At 45.9% G+C, this 18,024-nt stretch overlaps 1 protein-coding gene across 2 annotated transcripts in view; it reads left to right on the top strand.

Moving 5' to 3' along the window:
* The first annotated feature begins 7,204 nt into the window (after positions 1–7,204).
* The window catches only part of CDC42EP3 (CDC42 effector protein 3), a 92,888-nt gene continuing 82,068 nt past the window's right edge, over positions 7,205–18,024 (top strand). Inside the window, exons 1-2 of one of the 2 annotated variants that reach the window (XM_089681781.1) lie at positions 7,205–7,791; positions 11,301–11,505. The gene's annotated coding sequence lies outside the window, so the exon portion shown is untranslated. The remainder of the gene's footprint in view (positions 7,792–11,300; positions 11,506–18,024) is intronic. The other variant, XM_089681780.1, reaches the window with a different exon arrangement.

Here is an 18,024-nt window from a genome sequence, read left to right as displayed (position 1 = left end):
TCAGGGGCCCTGGTGAACAAGTGCTCCGGGACTTAGACTCCGCGCTCTGGGGAAACCTGACCAGTGGAGTACTAGAGGTACCGCCAGACGGTCCCTTACAGTACCAAACGGCTATGACTGAGCCTGGAGGAGGGTCCTCCCCGCTGGAAGACATATGCCGGCACTTGGCGGCCCTGACTCAGGCCGTTTTGGCCCTACAAGACAAGTATACACATCTGGAAAATCGTTGCCAGACCTTAACGGTATCTGACACTACTTTACAGGCCCCAGTTTCTGCTGGGGAAGCTCCTGGGCCAGCCACGGGGGCTTCTGCAGCACCACCTATGGCTGAACTCCATGTACCCCTGCCGAAACGCTTCCGCAGAGACCGTACACGTTTCAGGGCCTTGCAGAACTCCTGCCTCCTATTTTTAATTTACAACCACGCACATTCACGACAGAGTCGGTTAAGGTGGGGTTCATAATTTCGTTACTCCAGGAGGAACCCCAGGACTGGGCCCATCATTTAATGGAGAACCTTGACCCACACTTTGAGACGGTAAAAGATTTCTTTGAGGCTATGGCCATTTTCTACGACGATCCGCAGCGGGCAGCTTCTGCCGAATCGGCGCTATACTCCCTTAGACAGGGCCTCCGGGCGGCGGAAGAATATGCTTCTGAGTTTAGGAGATGGATGGGAGACACATGGTGGAACGATGCCGCCCTATGCCACCAATTCCGCATTGGGCTCTCTGAAGCTCTCAAGGATGAGCTGACCCGAGTGGGCCTGCCTGAGTCCCTGGAAGATCTTATCGCCCTAGCAATCCAAATTGACCGTAGATTACGGGAGCGCAGGTTCGAGAGGTCCAGCCAGGGTCATGGAAGTACATGGGCTCCGGTCCAGGGTGCAGGCCAATCTACAGTAATGGATAACCGGACTCCAGCCCCTGTGTACACCCCGGAACCCATGCAGCTGGGTCTGGCTCGGCCTACGCTATCCCCCGAGGAACGCCAGCGGAGACGTTCCAAGAACCTCTGCCTCTACTGTGGTGAAGCCAGTCACATGGTACGGTCCTGTCCTCTGAAAGCGAGTAAGTCTACTTCTTCCTTTTCTTCCTTATCTGTTGGGGATGTTAGACAGTCCAGTTACTTAGCTGTACCCCTCTCCTTCCAGCTTCCAGGAAAAATCGTGGAGGTGACAGCCATAATTGACTTGGGGGTATGCAGTTGCTTTTTGGATCTAGACTTTGCTCGCCAGCAGGAGATTCCCCTACAGCCCAGAAAAAGGGGCCTTAATATATTTCTGGCTGATGGTTCCCAGATTAAGTCAGGATTGGTTGATCAGGAGACCTCCCTTATTCCCACTACAATAGCTGGCCAACATCGGGAACTCCTTCGTTTAGACGCCATTGCGTCACCCCTTTTCCCAGTCATTTTGGGGCTCCCTTGGTTGCGGGCTCACAATCCCCAAATTGACTGGGAGACCGGGTCTGTTCTGTTCCGCTCATCATACTGTCAGGAACACTGTCGCGCTTCAGGCCCCGCGACTCCCCAAGTCCTCCTGTGCTCTGAAGGGGACCCAAACTTAAAACAGGTCATTCCAGTGGCCTATCATGGCTATCTGGACGTTTAAAGCAAAAGAGGGGCAGATTCCCTGCCTCCTCACCGCCCGTATGACTGTCCCATTGACTTATTACCCGGTTCCAAAATTCCATTCTGCCAAATTTTTCCATTATCCGAATTAGAATTGGGGGTTTTCAAGGACTACATTGACAAGAGCCTCCAAAAAGGGTTCATCCGCCCCTCCACCTCACCAGCAGGGGCTGGGATTTTCTTCGTAGAAAAGAAAGATAAATCCCTGAGACTCTGCATTGACTACCGCTAGTTAAATAAGGTCACGATTAAGAATCGCTATCCTTTGCCCCTGGTCCCGGAACTCTTCCAGAGCCTGAAATCCGCAGCTATATTTACGAAGTTAGATTTAAGGGGTGCTTACAACCTGGTTCGCATAAGGGAGGGGGACGAGTCGAAAACAGCTTTTTGCACTCGTTTCGGTCATTTTGAGTACCTGGTCATGCCATTTGGACTCTGCAATGCCCCGGCCACGTTCCAGCATTTTGTGAACAATATATTCAGGGACTACCTTGATATTTTTGTAGTCGTCTATCTAGATGACATATTGATATTTTCACACTCACTTGAGACTCATAGAGATCACGTGGAAAAGGTATTAGAGCGGTTGCGCCTACACGGGCTATATGCCAAGGCTGACAAGTGCAGTTTTGAACAGCGCAGTATTGTTTTTTTGGGACTGATCATCTCCACCACGGGGGTCGCGATGGACCCGCAGAAAGTCTTGGCAATTCTGGATTGGCCAATTCCCACAGATAAGAAGGGTGTCCAACGCTTTGTTGGATTCGCTAATTTTTACAGAAAGTTTATTAGGAACTTCTCGGGTCTGGTCTCCCCATAACGCAGTTGACCAAACAAGGAACCCGTTTTAGATGGACACCTGAGGCCCAGGAAGCCTCTGAGTCTCTGAAAACTTTCACCACGGCACCCATTCTCGGCCATCTGGATGCTTCTCTGCCTTATGTTCTGGAAGTGGACGCATCTGAGAATGCAGTAGGGTCCATCCTGTCCCAGAGGAAAGGCACCAAGGAACTTCTGCACCCTGTGGCATTCTTTTCAAGGAAGCTTACTCCGGCCGAGAGGAACTATGACATTGGCGACCGAGAATTGTTAGCCATTAAAACGGCACTGGAGGAATGGAGATATCTATTGGAAGGAGCCACGCATCTGATCTTGATCTTCACCGACCATAAGAACTTAGAGTATCTGAGGACGGCAAAGCGCTTACGACTACGCCAGGCGAGATGGGCACTCTTTTTCTCTCGATTTTCTTTTCACATAACGTACAGACCTGGTTCCTAGAACATGAAGCCCGACGCGCTCTCACGCATGTTTGAGGATCCCAAGGAAGAGCCTAGGCCTGATACCATCTTGTCTTCAGGGAACTTTCTGGCCCTCCAAACAGAGCTCCGTTCTAAATTACAGAACGCATCCATGGCGATGTCAGCCCCACCTGGGGTGTCCCTCCAGAACAAAGGAGGACTCTTATGGAAAGAGGGGTTAATCGTGGTGCCTGGAGAAGTCCGAATACTGGTTTTGGGACATTGCCATGATCATCCGATGGCGGGGCACTTCGGGCTGGCAAAGACTCTGGATCTTCTCAAATGCTCATTTTGGTGGCCAAGCATGACCAAGGACTGCGAACGTTATGTCAAATCTTGTGCCATATGTCAAAGAAACAAACCTCCTAGAAGCAAGGCCTGGGGGCTGCTACGCCCACTACCTATACCCGATCGGCCATGGCAAATGATCGCAATGGATTTCATAGTTGAACTTCCTCCGTCCCAGGGCCACACCGCGTTTCTCGTAGTCATTGACCGTCTGTCAAAAATGGCCCACTTTCTACCCCTGAAGAATACACCGTCGGCGTTTGAGACCGCTCAAATCTTCATACGGGAAGTGGTAAGGTCACACGGAGTTCCGGAAGACATCGTCTCGGACCGAGAAGTTCAGTTCACCTCCAAATTTTGGAAAGCTTTATGCAAGGCGTTGGGTATCAAATTGTCCCTCTCCTCCGCTTTTCACCCACAGACCAATGGGCAGACGGAAAGGACTAACCAGACACTGGAGCAGTATCTGAGATGCTACACGTCCTTCCTGCAGGATAATTGGCTGACGCTCTTGCCCTTGGCAGAATTCGCTTACACTAATGCAAATCATTCAGCCACGGGGCAATCTCCGTTTTTTGAAAATTACGGGTTTCACCCCATTTTTCTTCCCGATCTGGTCACCGAGAGTTCAGTTCCAGCTACGCAAAGCACGCTCACCTTCTTCTCTACCAATAATAAGCTACTTCAGGAAGCTATCTCTAGAGCCCAGGAAGATAACAAGAGGGCCTTTGATAAGAAGTGAAGGGGGGAGCTGGTGTTGCAACCCATGGACAAGGTCTGGTTGGCAACAACAAACCTAAAAATGTTGTGTCCTTCGAATAAATTGGGACCGAATTTTGTGGGTCCTTTCCGTGTGAAGCGAATGATCAACAAAGTGGCGTATAAGCTCATCCTTCCAGAGACCTTCAAGATTCACCCGGTATTCCATGTATCCCTGCTGAAACCAGTTATGCTGGATCCATTCCCGGATCGGGAGTCCAGACTCCCGGAAGCCATAACTATCGAAGAGCAGGAGGAATTTGAGGTAGAAGCGATCCTAAATTGCCGAAGGAGGGGGGGCCAGATCCAGTTCTTGATTAAATGGAAGGACTATGGTCCGGAGGAAAATTACTGGGAACCGGCCCAAAACGTTCATGCCCCTAGACTTTACCAGGAGTTTTTTCGTGACCACCCACGGTGGAGAGATCGGGTGGGCATCCGGAGGTTGCCCGTAGGGGGGGGCAATGTCAGGGATCGCCGCGGCGCTGGTCCCGGCGCAGGCACAGTGCGCCGCCTTGCACAGGGATGCGGGCGCTAGGTCCGGGCCGGGCCTGGCAACGGAACTTGGCACCAATGACAGCACAGGGCGCGGTATTTAAACCCCCCTGAGCTGTCACATGTTGCCGTTTGGTCTTTTTATGTTCCTGATCCTGTGTATACCTGAATTCTGATTGTTGCTGACACAGATTGTCCCTGACTGTGCTGTACTCTCCTGCTCTGACCCTTGGCTTGCCTGACCTCTCTCCTGGATGCCCCCTGTTGGATCTGATCTACTGTTGCTGACCTGGCGTGTGACCCGACTATTCTCTGCCAGCTGCTTTGTACCGCACCGACCCCATGGCTCCCGACTCGGCTTGTTTGACCCTGCATTTGCTCATCTATCCATCCTGTCGGGATCGCCCGACCTCCTCATATCAGACTCTTACCCTGCGGGAGCCTCTGGCGGACACCTCTACCACGGCTGGGTGTACCCAGTAGTTGCGCCCTGGTCTCGATGTGCTCCAAGTCCATCCCCACCATCAGGGGCCCTGGTGAACAAGTGCTCTGGGAGTTAGACTCCGCGCTCTGGGGAAACCTGACCAGTGGAGTGCTAGAGGTACCGCCAGACGGTCCCTTACACAAGCTTTCAATCAAAAAATATAAAAAATCTGGTTTATTGTATTATTTGAACGCAGCAAAGGGATTGATACCCAAGTTTTGGAGGAGACAGGAGGTGCCGAAAATAAAAGATTGGGCTGACAGGGTAGATCAAATATGTAGATTGGAGGAACTTTACCATATGAATGAAGATAAGATGGAGAGTCACCATATAAAATGGAACAAATGGGATTAATTTAAAAAGTCAAAGTTAAATTTGGTGTTGATGGGGGATTAATATAGAACAATAAGGCTTTTAATTTCTCCTTCCTTCGTCGACATTGCGATCCCTAGAAAGGAATAGGAAATTGCAGAGTCGCGGGGTGGGGGGGGGGGTTGGAGGGGTGGGGGGGAGAAGGGTGGTGAACAGGTAGGATGGGAGGGTCTGGGAGGGGAAGAAAAAATGAAAAGATTAAAGTTTTTGATATTGTGATTATGCTTTTATAAAGGATATATTTTCATAACTTGTTAATCTGGAAAACCAATAAATATTTAAATAAAAAAAAGGAATGTGCTCCAGAAAGAAGATTGCATCATTTCCTGTGCCTGTTTTCTGTAAACACAGGCACAGGCTGAGCTCTGATTCGGTACATCATTGGCCTGGATCTCGTGAGTGACTGGTGCTGTACCAAATCACAACACTGTCGGGCTGGAGCACGCGCTCACGCCCACTGCTCGGGGACATGGCAGAGGCACGGATCACATATATATACACATGATGTTAAGCAGGGAGTCAGCCCCATAGCAGTAAAACTGCTATAGGGTGGACTTCAACTGGTTAAATAACAAGCATGTCATACTTACTCTGTGTATTGGTTTTGCACAGAGTAGCCCCGATCCTCTTCTTCTCGGGTCCCTCGCTGGCACTCCTGCCCCCCCCCCCTTCCTATTCAAAGACTATGGGTCCATTCACAAAGCGCAGAACTACTTGCGCATGAAGCCGCAATCTGTCACAGCAGGGTGCCCACACTGAAGATGTCAGTGCCGGGAACACAGGGCAGCCGGTGAAACAGGCTGTGAGGGGGACACCACAGGATCAAGGGACAGGTAAGTGTCCATTATTTAAGTCAGCAGCTACAGTGTTTGTAGCTGCTTTTATTTTTGTTTTATTTTCACTGGAACTTTAGGGCTCTTTCACAAAGACCTTCTGATCGGGTCTGCCTGCCCGTTTTTCAGGCGGACCTGATTGGAACCTCCATTCTCCTCTATGGAGCGGGGGGCATAAACAGACATGTGTCCATTAACACCCGCCAACATCCGATCCACCAAAAAAGGGCGGATGTGGATCCAATTTCCCTTCTGTCCATTGGATTGGACAGGTGGTCCGTTTTCATCTGACTGCCCATTGAGGACAGCGAGCAGCTGTGTCTGCTCTGCAGCAGCGGAGTCGATATAGAGCTGTCATCCGCTTGCTCAGCGGGGATGAACGGAGAGATCCCCCGCTGCGCAAGCAGATCCGTTAAACGTTTCTGCTCCATGTGAAAGGACCTTGAAAGCAGAGCTCCACCCAAAAGGGGAAGTTCCACTTTAAGGCTTTGTCCCCCGCTCCCCATTAAGGATTGGCAGCTTTGTGGAGGGGGGGGAGCAGGTACCCAAATTTGACAGTTACCAGCTCCCACTTCTGCTGCGATCACCTAGGCGATCGGAAGCAGAAGTTGTCCTCCCCCCCTCCTTCCCTGTAGTCTTCTGGGACACGTGACAGGTCCCAGAAAACTACTGGGCCATTCACAAATCGCAGTGCTACTTGCGCATCCGCAGTGAGCACCCGACTGTGAAGCCTCAAGCTGTCACAGCCGGGTGCCCACACTGAAGATGTCGGTGCCAGGGAGAGAAGACGACCAGTGCAACCAGTGGTGCTGAAAGCACCGCTGGACCGAGGGACAGGTAAGTGGCTGTATTTTAAAAGTCAGCAGCTACAGTTTTTGTAGCTGTTGATTTTTATTTATTTTTTTTTAGGTGGACCTCCGCATTAAGTTCAACCAAAAGAGGTGCTGGATTGCCTCGCACTTTGCTAGAAAAAATGACTACCCGCAGTAGTTTTCAGTGCACACTGCCTGCACACCACTGCAATGAAGTGGTGTGAATCGGGCACACAAGAGACGATGCATTTTGTCTGGTCATGCGGTGGGAGTCCGACTACACTGGCATAAGCTTCCAACGCAGTCCCACCACATCTGATGTGACTAGATCCCCCTCAGCCTGCCAATCCATCATCAGCATCTCCCTCAAAACGCTGACACTCCAGCAAAACTCATCCTTCCCCTCCAAGAGCTCTCCCTGTTTAGGTTTCTTGTCACGTCTAATAAAGTGCTGACAATGAGCTTTTTCAGCCTTCCTTTCTGCTAGACACAGGAACAACATCTTGATTGCAGCAGCAGGAGGCATCTGGAAGTCATCTTGGGAGGTGGCTGGAAAGGGACTGTCACAGGTGGAGTGATGCTACTGCTGTGTCTGAGGCTCGGCACATAGAAGGGAGGCGCCTACAGGAAACAGCGGCCGTTTTTCCTCCGGATCTTCTCCAGCTTAGCAGACAAGGACAGGCAGCTGCGGCATGTTGATGTGTCTGACGAGCCGCAGATCTGTCATGGATCAGCAGTGAGGCGACAGGATTTGCTTGTGCTGAAGCAGAAATCTCAGGATTTTGTGGTCCTCTCCAGACGGCGCCCTGAGCTGTGTAAGTGGCATTGAAGATAATGGCATGTCTGTGTTCTTTATTCTGTGTGAGCCCTCCGAGCACCAGAGACGACACCCCATCCGCTCCTCATTGTAGGAAGCTCATGGGAAGGAACATGTGACTATTTCACCTTCATGTTTTAGTTACATGTCAGAAACATGTGAAGAATCAGCCTTATTGTACTGTTCCAGCAGTGGATGCTTTTACAGTGGCTGCTGAGGGTTTTATTGCTCATCGTTTGCTGCAGTCTCACCACACACATTACAGTCTGATTGTACAATTTCCTTTAGGGCTCATTCACACCAGAACAAGGTTCGGGAAACCTGCGTTCTTTGCGCGTTCAAAGCGCTCTGCAGGTGCAATCTGTAGTGAGTGTCAGTAATAAGTAAATGACACCCCATTCACAGGTTGCAAAAGCAGTGCGCGATCGCATGGTACAAAAGTATGATGCGATCGGGTTGTAGTGCGTTTCCAAATGTAGTGCATGCATTACTTATGTTGGGGTGTGGTGTGAATTCAGCCTATTAAGAATGAATGGGTTACGTTCGCATCACACAGAACTGCACGTGAATCGCACAAGAATCAGCATTATTTTACTGTTCCAGCAGTGGATGCTTCTACAATGGCTTCTGTTTTTGTTTTTTTTGTTTTTTTTAATCGATCATCAGTTGTTGCAGTCTCACCACACATGTTACAGTCTGATTGCACAATCTTCTTTAGGGCCCATTCATGCCAGAACGAGGTTTGGGAAACCTGCATTCTTTGCACGATCAAAACACTATGTAGGTGCAATCTGTAGTGGGTGTCAGTAATAAGTTAATGACACCTCAAACACAGGTTGCAAAAGCAGTGCGCAGTCGCATGGTACAAAAGAATGATGCAATCCGGTTGCAGTGCGTTTCCAGACGTAGTGCATGCACTATTTATGGTGCGCTGTAGTGTGGTGTGAATTCAGCCCATTCAAAATGAATGGGATACGTTTGCACCACACAGAACTGCATGTGAATCGCACAGGAATCAGCCTTATTTTACTGTTCTAGGCAATGGATGCTTCTGCAGTGGCTGCTGTTTCTTTTTTTTATTGCTCATCAGTTGCAGCAATCTCACCACACGTTACAGTTTGTACAATCTTGTACAATCTCCTTTAGGGCCCATTCACACCAGAATGAGGTTTGGGAAACCTGCGTTCTTTGCGCATTCTGCAGGTGCAATCTGTAGTGGGTGTCAGTAACAAGTTAATGACACCCCAAACACAGGTTGCAAACGCAGTGCGCAATTGCATGGCACAAACGAATGATGCGATCCAGTTGCAGTGTGTTTCCAGATGTAGTGTATGCACTACTTATGGTGCGGTGTGGTGTGAATTCAGTCCATTCAAAATGAATGGGCTATGTTAGCACCACACAGAACTGCATGTGAATCGCACAAGAATCAGCCTTATTATACTGTTCCAGCACTGGATGCTTCTACAATGGCTTCTGTGTTTTTTGGGGGGGGGGGGTTTTTATCGCTCAGTTGCTGCAGTCTCACCGCACATGTTACAGTCTTATTCTACAATCTCCTTTAGGGCCCATTCATGCCAGAACGAGGTTCGGGAAACCTACGCTCTTTGTGCATTGCACGCACTGCGTTCAAAACAATCTGCAGGTGCAATCTGTAGTGGGTGTGAGTAATAAGTTAATTGCAAACGTGGTGCGTAATTGCATAGTACAAAAGAATGATGCGATCCAGTTGCAGTGCGTTTCCAAAAGTAGTGCATGCATGCATCAGGATCAAAATTAATGGGCTACATTCGCACCACACAGAACTGCATGTGAATCGCACAGGAACGCACATCGATTTCCTGTGTTATTTTCAGTGTGAACCAGCCCTTAAGTCGAATATAGATGGATCGAATCTCGGCTGGTTCAGCAGGGATCGGCTGAGATTTGATCCATCTATGGGCAGGCTGGTTGTAGTGAAGTCGATCCATTGATTGTCTTCAGTACAACCAGCCTGTCGGATTTATCTCATTCGATCACTTCCAGAGGCTTTAGCTGCCAGCAGTGATCAGTGTTCTGCCAGGGGGAAGGTTCCCTGCCAGCAGAAAACAAAAGCGCTGCAAGATGGATTCCCTCATCAGCACTGACTGTGTTGATGGGAAGAATCATGCAATAATCTATGGTTTGCTTTAGGCTAATTTTAAGACTTGCTTCCAACCACCATGCCTCTGAAAAGTGATCATCTTTCAGATTGCTTTTCAGAGCTGTGTTACAGGCTGTGAGGGTGTGATGTGACGCCTCCTGACCACCTGTTTTAACCCCATCGTTACTGCACCAACCATGTTCACTTGAATGGATCAGGACAGGAGCAATAGTTGAAGCAAAGCATCACAACTGTGGTATGTAAACACCCCCAGTCCACTGCCTTAGCAGGTTAAAGCAGACCTTAACCACTTCCCGTCTGGCCGTTGTATATAAATGGCCAGACGGTGGCAGTGCAGGGGCGGGTGGCCGTTTATAAACGGCCTCCCCGCCCCCTGCTTGTGCGTGCTCCCTGGGAGCATACAGCACCACTATCCGGTGCCCGCTGTGTCCTCCGGGCACAGTGGAACACCTATCGTTGTATGGGACCTCTGTGCGAGGTCCCGATCGTGTGATCACTGATTGGCAAATCCGTGATCACATGAAGAGTTGTAAGCAAGATGTCACTTCTGACATCATTGCTTACTACGTGTGAAATCTGTGAATGATCACAGAGGTCACATGGTACAAGGCTATTCAGAACAGCCTTGTACCATGTGACAAGCTGTGACCAATCACAGCTCACACAGTATTTCTCAATGAGCCTGAGAGAAGGAGAAATGATTGCATTCACAGCCTTTATGGGTGTAAAAGCAATCAGTGTAAAAAAAAAAATCTTCATAACCCCCCACAAGTAATACAGTGTCACCATGATGACACTGTACTGCTAGGGTGGCAGTATGTAAAAAAAAAACATAAATAATAATATAAAAAAATAAAATAAAAATGTAAACAAAATGTTAAAACTTATAATTTTTGGTTATAAACTAATTTGGGTTATTTTTTTTACTAAAAAGATAACTGAATACAGTTTGGCCAAGATTTATGAAGAAAGATTATTTATATGCAAAATTTTATAAGAAAAACACTTCTTTTTCAAAAATTTTGGACTTTTTCATTTATATAACAAAAAAAATAAAAATCCCAGTGGTGAATAAATACCACCAAAATAAAGCTTTATCTGTCTCAAAAAAATGCTAAAAAATTCATATGGGTACAGTTTTGCATGACAGCACAATTGTCACTCAAAGTGCGATAGCACTGAAATCTGAAAATTGGCCTGGACAGGAAGGGGGTAAAAGTGTCTGGACTTGAAGTGGTTAAAAATGAAAGTTTCACTCATTCTCCTCCTCCCACCCTCCTTTGCCATCATTGGAATTTTTTTTTTTTCCATGAAGCGGTTACCTTTTGCTGACAGGTACCAGCTCCCAATATTTTCTCCCCTAGGCGAAAATTGCGGAAGTTCAGCTCCCCACTCACAACCTCTGGGAACACATCACATGTGGGACCAGTCTGTATGCACAGAGGAAGGCTGGCTGTAAAACAGCAGTAAGTCACAGCCAGCTTAACACAGCCAAGATTGCCAGCGTCAGGGAACTGAAGATCAGCGAAGAACTGAAATATGTGAGGACCGCTCTGGACTGCTGAACTGGTAAGTGTCTGTTAAAAGTCAAAAGCTACAGTATTTGTGGCTGCTAACTTTTATTTTTTATATTTTTATAAATGACCTCTTTAAGGGGAGAGCGGTTGGGGGCACTTAATAAACAGCTCAACCGCACATGTTTAACATGCCCCAGTGTGAGAGCCTGTCTGATTGGATACAAAATTGATTGGACAGAGTAGTTAGGTCCTCATTATACATAGTTTTGGTGAGGTTGATTGTAGATGATTTATTCTTTTGGATTAGCCATCAGGTTGAATTAAAAAAAAGCAAACGGATTCCCTCATTTACACAAGCGAGGTGGGTGAAGGAATTGTCACCGCTGTGCCATTGTGTTCTGACAGCGGTACTCTTCTGCTGTCAGACTACACTGATCATGGGCTGCAGCCACTGATCTGTCAAACAGAAATACTGGACAACTTTTGGCGAAGTCCTTCGTTAGATCAACTTCTGTCGAGTGAGAACAGCCATAGATGGATCAAGGTTTGGCCAGTCCCTGCTTGACCAGATGCATTTCGATCCATATATGACCAGCATAAATCTAAACTTGTTTAAACAGTCAGGCTGTAGGGTGTATGGTGACCCTTAAGCTTTCCACACACGTTACAAATTGATTATACAAACTTTTTGAAAAAAAACCCTACAGATCCTCGCATGAACGCAAATGATGTGTGATTTACAGATCTCCCCTATTGTATGTATTGTATTTTGAAAGAGGGATCCTCCCCCTATTAGAATACACAGATGAACACTTGCAGCCATTGCCTGAAAGCACTCATTGAATACTCAGTTTTCCAGCATGACCATTCAACAGAAGCTGGTTAAAAATTTGTCAGCTTTTTAGCTGTATGTTTAGAACAGGGTTATACACAGGACTGTATAGGGGGCTACTATTGTTTACAAAGGATAGCTGTATGGAGACAAGGGGAAGACTGGGGGCCAAGACTCAGAGACAGTGCATTAAAATGCAAAGACTTGATGATGAGAAATTCGGATGAAAAATAGCATTTCGGTGTGATCGTCCGATAATCTGATCATTATTACACAGATTTCAAGAGCTGATCATAATAGTTCATGTGAACATATCGAAAGGTACAAGCATGAAAAATGTTCTTGTATGGTAAAAGAACGAATGATTTTCCTTTAATCACTACTGTATTCGTCCATAAAAAATCGAGTAACCAAGACCGCATGTGCTCGGAAATGTTAAATACATTACATCACATCACTTCCGAAGTTGTATTCTGTTGTACGAGAATTTTTGTAGCTTAAGTAAACTTTTCATATTCGATATAAGACTAGCATGCAAAACAAAATAAAAAAAACAGACGATCATTCATCTGTTATTCTCATCGTGTGTACGTGGCTTTACCCAATGTTAGGATGGACAGTCTTGCACATCTTGTAAACAACTGATAATGAAATCTGCTAGCACAGTACGTACATGATTAATTATAGCAAATACAACTCTCCTGCCCCCTTATAAACATTAAATAGCAGGGAAAAACTAAGGCAAGCCATAGATGAATCAGTTGTCTTTCTTTCTACCACAAGTGGAAAGAAAGAAAATCGCTTGATTTCCCCTTCAACACAGTCAGTGTTGATGGGGGAATGCCTCCCACTGAGCTATTTTGTTCTACCAGCAATAAGTCTTCCCGGCCGGCAGAACACAATAGTTACTGCTATAGCAGCATGTCAAAAAATCCAACAGGCTGGTTGTACCCAAGTTGATCAATGGATCTACTTGGGTACAACTAGCCTGCCTATAGATGGATTGAATCTCGGTTGGTCCCTGCTGAACTGGCTAAGATTCAATCCATCTAGGGCCGGCTTAAGCAGGATTTTTCAGTCCAGAAGTTTTCAGAAAAAAACAAATCAGAGATTTGGAAGAGAATGAGAACAATAGAAGGTACTTTTTGAGTTAGGGATACAGGTTAGTGTCACATTAAATTCTGTTTGGTATATATATAACAAGCTTCAAACCCATTGAGGTGAACAATGTTCTCCTGTATCTACAAAATGCCAAAGCAGCATATATACTGTACATTAGGCATATGTCAAATCCTCAGTTTGATTAAAAAAAACATTTTTAGTGCATAACCAAAAGGTCGAGTAGCTGCTTGTCCCTAATGCAATAGAATACTCAAATAGACACCCCTATAAGGGACTTTAATGCAGCAACCATAGTACATATACGCATAGAAACTTCTTTAAAAAGGATAAATACTTTATTCCATAAACATCCTTATAAAAGATACATGTTTTTTAAGGAGCATTAACTCTGACAATACTTCACAACATGAAAGGAACTCCAGAAAAAAGAGAGACTACTCCACATGTATTTTAAAAAACATTAACTCTGACAATACTACAAAATACTTCCTTCACAACATGAAAAAACTCCCAAAAGAAGGGAGACTGCCCCGAAGCATTTCGATCATTCCATTTTTTATCTTCTTCAGGGGGATAGACACAGAAGGAATTTTCTAAATAGACATACAAGAGTAAATAATAATATGCACATAAATAATAAGTAAATAACATTAAAGTGATTGCTATCACAGAGATCACATGGTACGCATTAAATTCAAACTACTAGCACAGACATACAAAGCCATTCATAACGCTGCCCCAAACTACCTCACCTACCTGATACCCAAATACCACCCAACCCGTACTCTTCGCTCCTCACAAGAGCTCCTACTTTCTAGCTCCCTGGTCTCCACCTCCCACGCCTGACTGCAGGACTTCTCCAGGACTTCCCCCATCCTCTGGAACTCACTACCCCAATCCATCAGACTGTCAACTACCCTCCTCACCTTTAGGCGCACCCTGAAAACCCATCTCTTCAGGGAAGCCTACCCCGCCCTTACCTAACAGCTGTTCTCCTCCACTCCTCCTACCACTCCATCCCCCACAGCCACTTCCTCCTGTACCACTATCTCCTCCCTCCTAGATTTTAAGCTTGAAAGAGCTGAGCCCTTGACCCCCTCGTGTTTTGTTTTGTTACTGTATTGTCTTATGTTCTGTCCCCCACTATAATGTACAGCGCTGAGCAAACCTTTTAGCGCTATATAAATACTGCATAATATTAATAATAATTCACAACAGCCTTGTACCATGTGACAAGCTGTGACCAATCACAGCTCACACAGTATTTTGCAATGGCTAAAAGAATGCAGCCAGAGAGAACTGATTGCTTTTACAGCCTTTATGGGCTGCATTTTATAAGTATTGTTTCAGCCCCTATCACTGCATGCAGGGCTGATTGCTTTCCAGAGCTTGTGTGTTTGGTGACTTTGACTGTGTGGTGTGATAGATGTAGTCGAGATGACACAGCAAGTTGTGTAATGTAGATGTTGTAATGGTTATTTAATCAGAGTCAGTCAAGGACATAAATAGAAAAAATCAAGATCAGATTTTGGCAAGTTTATCTGCACAGCACACAAAGGACACATACTAGATTCTTACTGCAGATCTCTGCAGGGAGCTCTGATAGTCACAGAAAGAATCAGTTGTTGAAGGCATCCAAAGAATTTAAGTTAAAACAACAGGCATAAGATGCAGAAGCATGGAAGAGTGCAGAGCTGCACCCTATAAGACTGCAGCAGGACAGCAGAACACCTAAGATATCACATTTAGTGACTGGAGATGTGGGTTACTGCTGGAAAATCTAAAAAATAATGATTGAGATTATACAGTAAATTACAATTTTACCATGATTGACTCATGCTATATTATTCTTCACCTATTATTGTTACTTGGAGCTGATGTGTAGACTGTAGCAAAAATGGAATGTTTGCTCCTGCCCACCAGAAAGGTTTATCAATCCAGTCAGTGTTTGGAAAGTAGCACTAGTACCCATAAAGCATATCTTCAGAAAGCTTTGTAACTTCTGTATGTGGTAGTTTTAAAGGTCTCATATGTACTGGTTTTTTTTGCCTCGCTGCTTGATGACGAATTTCCCCACGAATCATTATCACTCAATTCTGCAAGTGGTTCTAATTTACTATCGCTGTTCTAAAACCGCTTTTGACCTAAAGGGATGCCATGGACTTTTCTCAGTTTCCAGACAGAAAGAACAGTAAAAATGCAGGCAGGGCACAGGACAAAGCACTAGGGATAAAATGTATGTGAAATGGAGTGATACAGTAATGTTTTACTATGTGATTTTAGTCTATTGAGTGAATGTCTCTTTTTAAAATGTTTAAATTTCCCACCGGTTACATCCCGGTATGTCCTGACGTCATAGGGAACAGAACCCGGAAGACGGATGCCAGCATCGGCTGGAGGAGAAGGCCGGGGACGCTGCAGTGGGGACATCGCGGGAGCGAAGGACAAGGTAAGTGCAGAAGGGATCCCAGAGCAACACTGCAGGGTATTCCCGAGTGTAGCTCGGGGTTACCACTTGTGGTGCTGAAACTGTACCTCGAGCTACACTCGGGAATACCTCCAGGGAGGTTAAAGGTCCTGAGAAGCTGGCTGTAAAGCTGCAGGAAGTCACATCCAGCTTCCTACAAGCAAGATGGCAGCTGAGAAGACAGCGCTGAATCCCTGGACTGGTAAGTGCATGTTTATTAAAAGTCAGCAGCTACAGTATTTGTTGCTGCTGACTTTTAATTTTTTTTTAGAAAAAAAACTGTAGTTATTAGGAACAGCTTCCATGACCAATTGTAACAAAACTCTGGCAATGAAAATAACAGTGACAAGAACTGGAGCCCAGTGTGACCCCTTAGCTTACTGCAGGTCTTCAGGCCAGCAGCAGGTGGTATTCCTTCTTTTACCTTATGTAAAAATGTCCTCAGAGGTTAGAGGAAGGGTTAGGACCTCTGTCAATTTTTCTTGATTTCTTTATCACTATCTGGTAGTTTTTCCTGAAATTCCTGTCCCTAGGGACACAACAGTAAATAGGTGGAAATCTCTCCAAAATAAGGGTAAGACACACTGGTTCCTGGAATATAAGTCCTAAATGGATTTATGGAATAAAATATTTAAAGGATAAATTCACTTTATAAAAAAAATATAATAAATGCACATTTTTTGCAGATAAAAAAATGTGCATCTATGGGTGCAATGCCAGGCATCTGAAAATTCTCAGCGTAGCTGTCTGCCTGTACCTCTTGTATGACCAGTTACTGAAGTCCAAGAGCTCTCACCAGTACCCTCGTAGTTCATTGAGAACTACAAGCTGTCTGTGGCAGTGAAAGACTGTACTTGTAGAGCAGGAAGTGACATCATAGTGCCACTTCCAGGTCAGGACAAGAATAGAAGGGGAGCGGATGTGTCCGTTCTCCTCCCTCCGCTCTAGTGGACATCGGTGAGACATGGTGGGCGGGGGGAGGTTCACGTGGGGGGGGGGCAGAGGCTGGAACTGTTGGCTGTGTGAAAGCAATCAGGCAGCAGCACGTCCGCCGGAATGCTTTAACCTGACAGGTGAGCTCTGCTGCTTGCCTGCAGCAGGGTTAAAAAAAAACTACATGTCCCGGGCGTCGGGCGATATAAATTCAACAACCTTGTGTATGTTTGCTTCATTTTCTGTTAGAATGTATTTTAGGCTTTTTACTGTATATTTTCTATAAAACAAACAAACAATACCCCTTCCCCTTTCCTGCCTCGCCTCGTAATGTGCCCACATAGAATGCATTATGACATTTGCAAATTGTTGTATTGTTATATTGCACCTTCACTTCTGTTATTGTCATTTAAAGCTGATAATAAAGAGAAGTAGCTCTTATGAATACTCTCTGTGATATGAGCTTGTAAGTAGAGTTACAAGTCTTGGTTTGACTCTCGTTCAAGAGTAAATAGGTTGTACAACTCACTCCACTTCTATACATTTCCCGATTTTTTGCTAGTAATTACAAAATGGAAACATTACATGATTAGTAGGTGTGAGAGAGACAACATGTTCCGCGTTTATAGCAGAAGTGATGTAACACTCTTTTGCTTCCACTGTGTGATGAGACATCTAGCTAACAGGTGGGAAGCCTCACTTTTGTCATTCACTGTGTGCGCTGCTAATAATACAGAGTCATGTGAGAGCTTACTGAGCTTTAAAGAGGAGAGATTGTTGGTGCCTGCTTAGCTGGTGCCTCTGTGATTGAGGTTGCCAATTTGCCATGTTGTGAGGTACAGTATCAAAGGTTATGATAGCATATACAGTTTCCAGGAAAACTGATAAACATAAGTGCAGTCCACATGGTCAACTGACTGAAAGGACATTGCGCAAAAGTGACTGCAGAGCTCAATCACAGTCTTCACAGGACGCTATATAAATCCTGTATAATAATAATAACTAGAAAAGCTACAATTTCTGGGGAAATTGCGTGAAGTGTTCTTGCCTCCACCAGTAGTCTACAACTGGAGTGGGCGGAGTAACTGGGTGGAGTGGCTTGAGTAACTGTTGTGTGGTTGGAGTGGCTGGAGTAATTGTGAAAAGATTGGACTGGGCAGAGTAACTTTATGGAGTGGGCAGAGTAACTGTGCGGAGTGTTTGAAGTGAGTAAAAAT

This window comes from Staurois parvus, unplaced genomic scaffold, assembly GCF_062004578.1.
Source record: "Staurois parvus isolate SC_StPar_1 unplaced genomic scaffold, SC_StPar_1.0 ptg000277l, whole genome shotgun sequence".
Classification (NCBI taxonomy): Eukaryota; Metazoa; Chordata; class Amphibia; order Anura; family Ranidae; genus Staurois; species Staurois parvus.
This window is presented reverse-complemented; position numbering and strand designations above follow the sequence as displayed.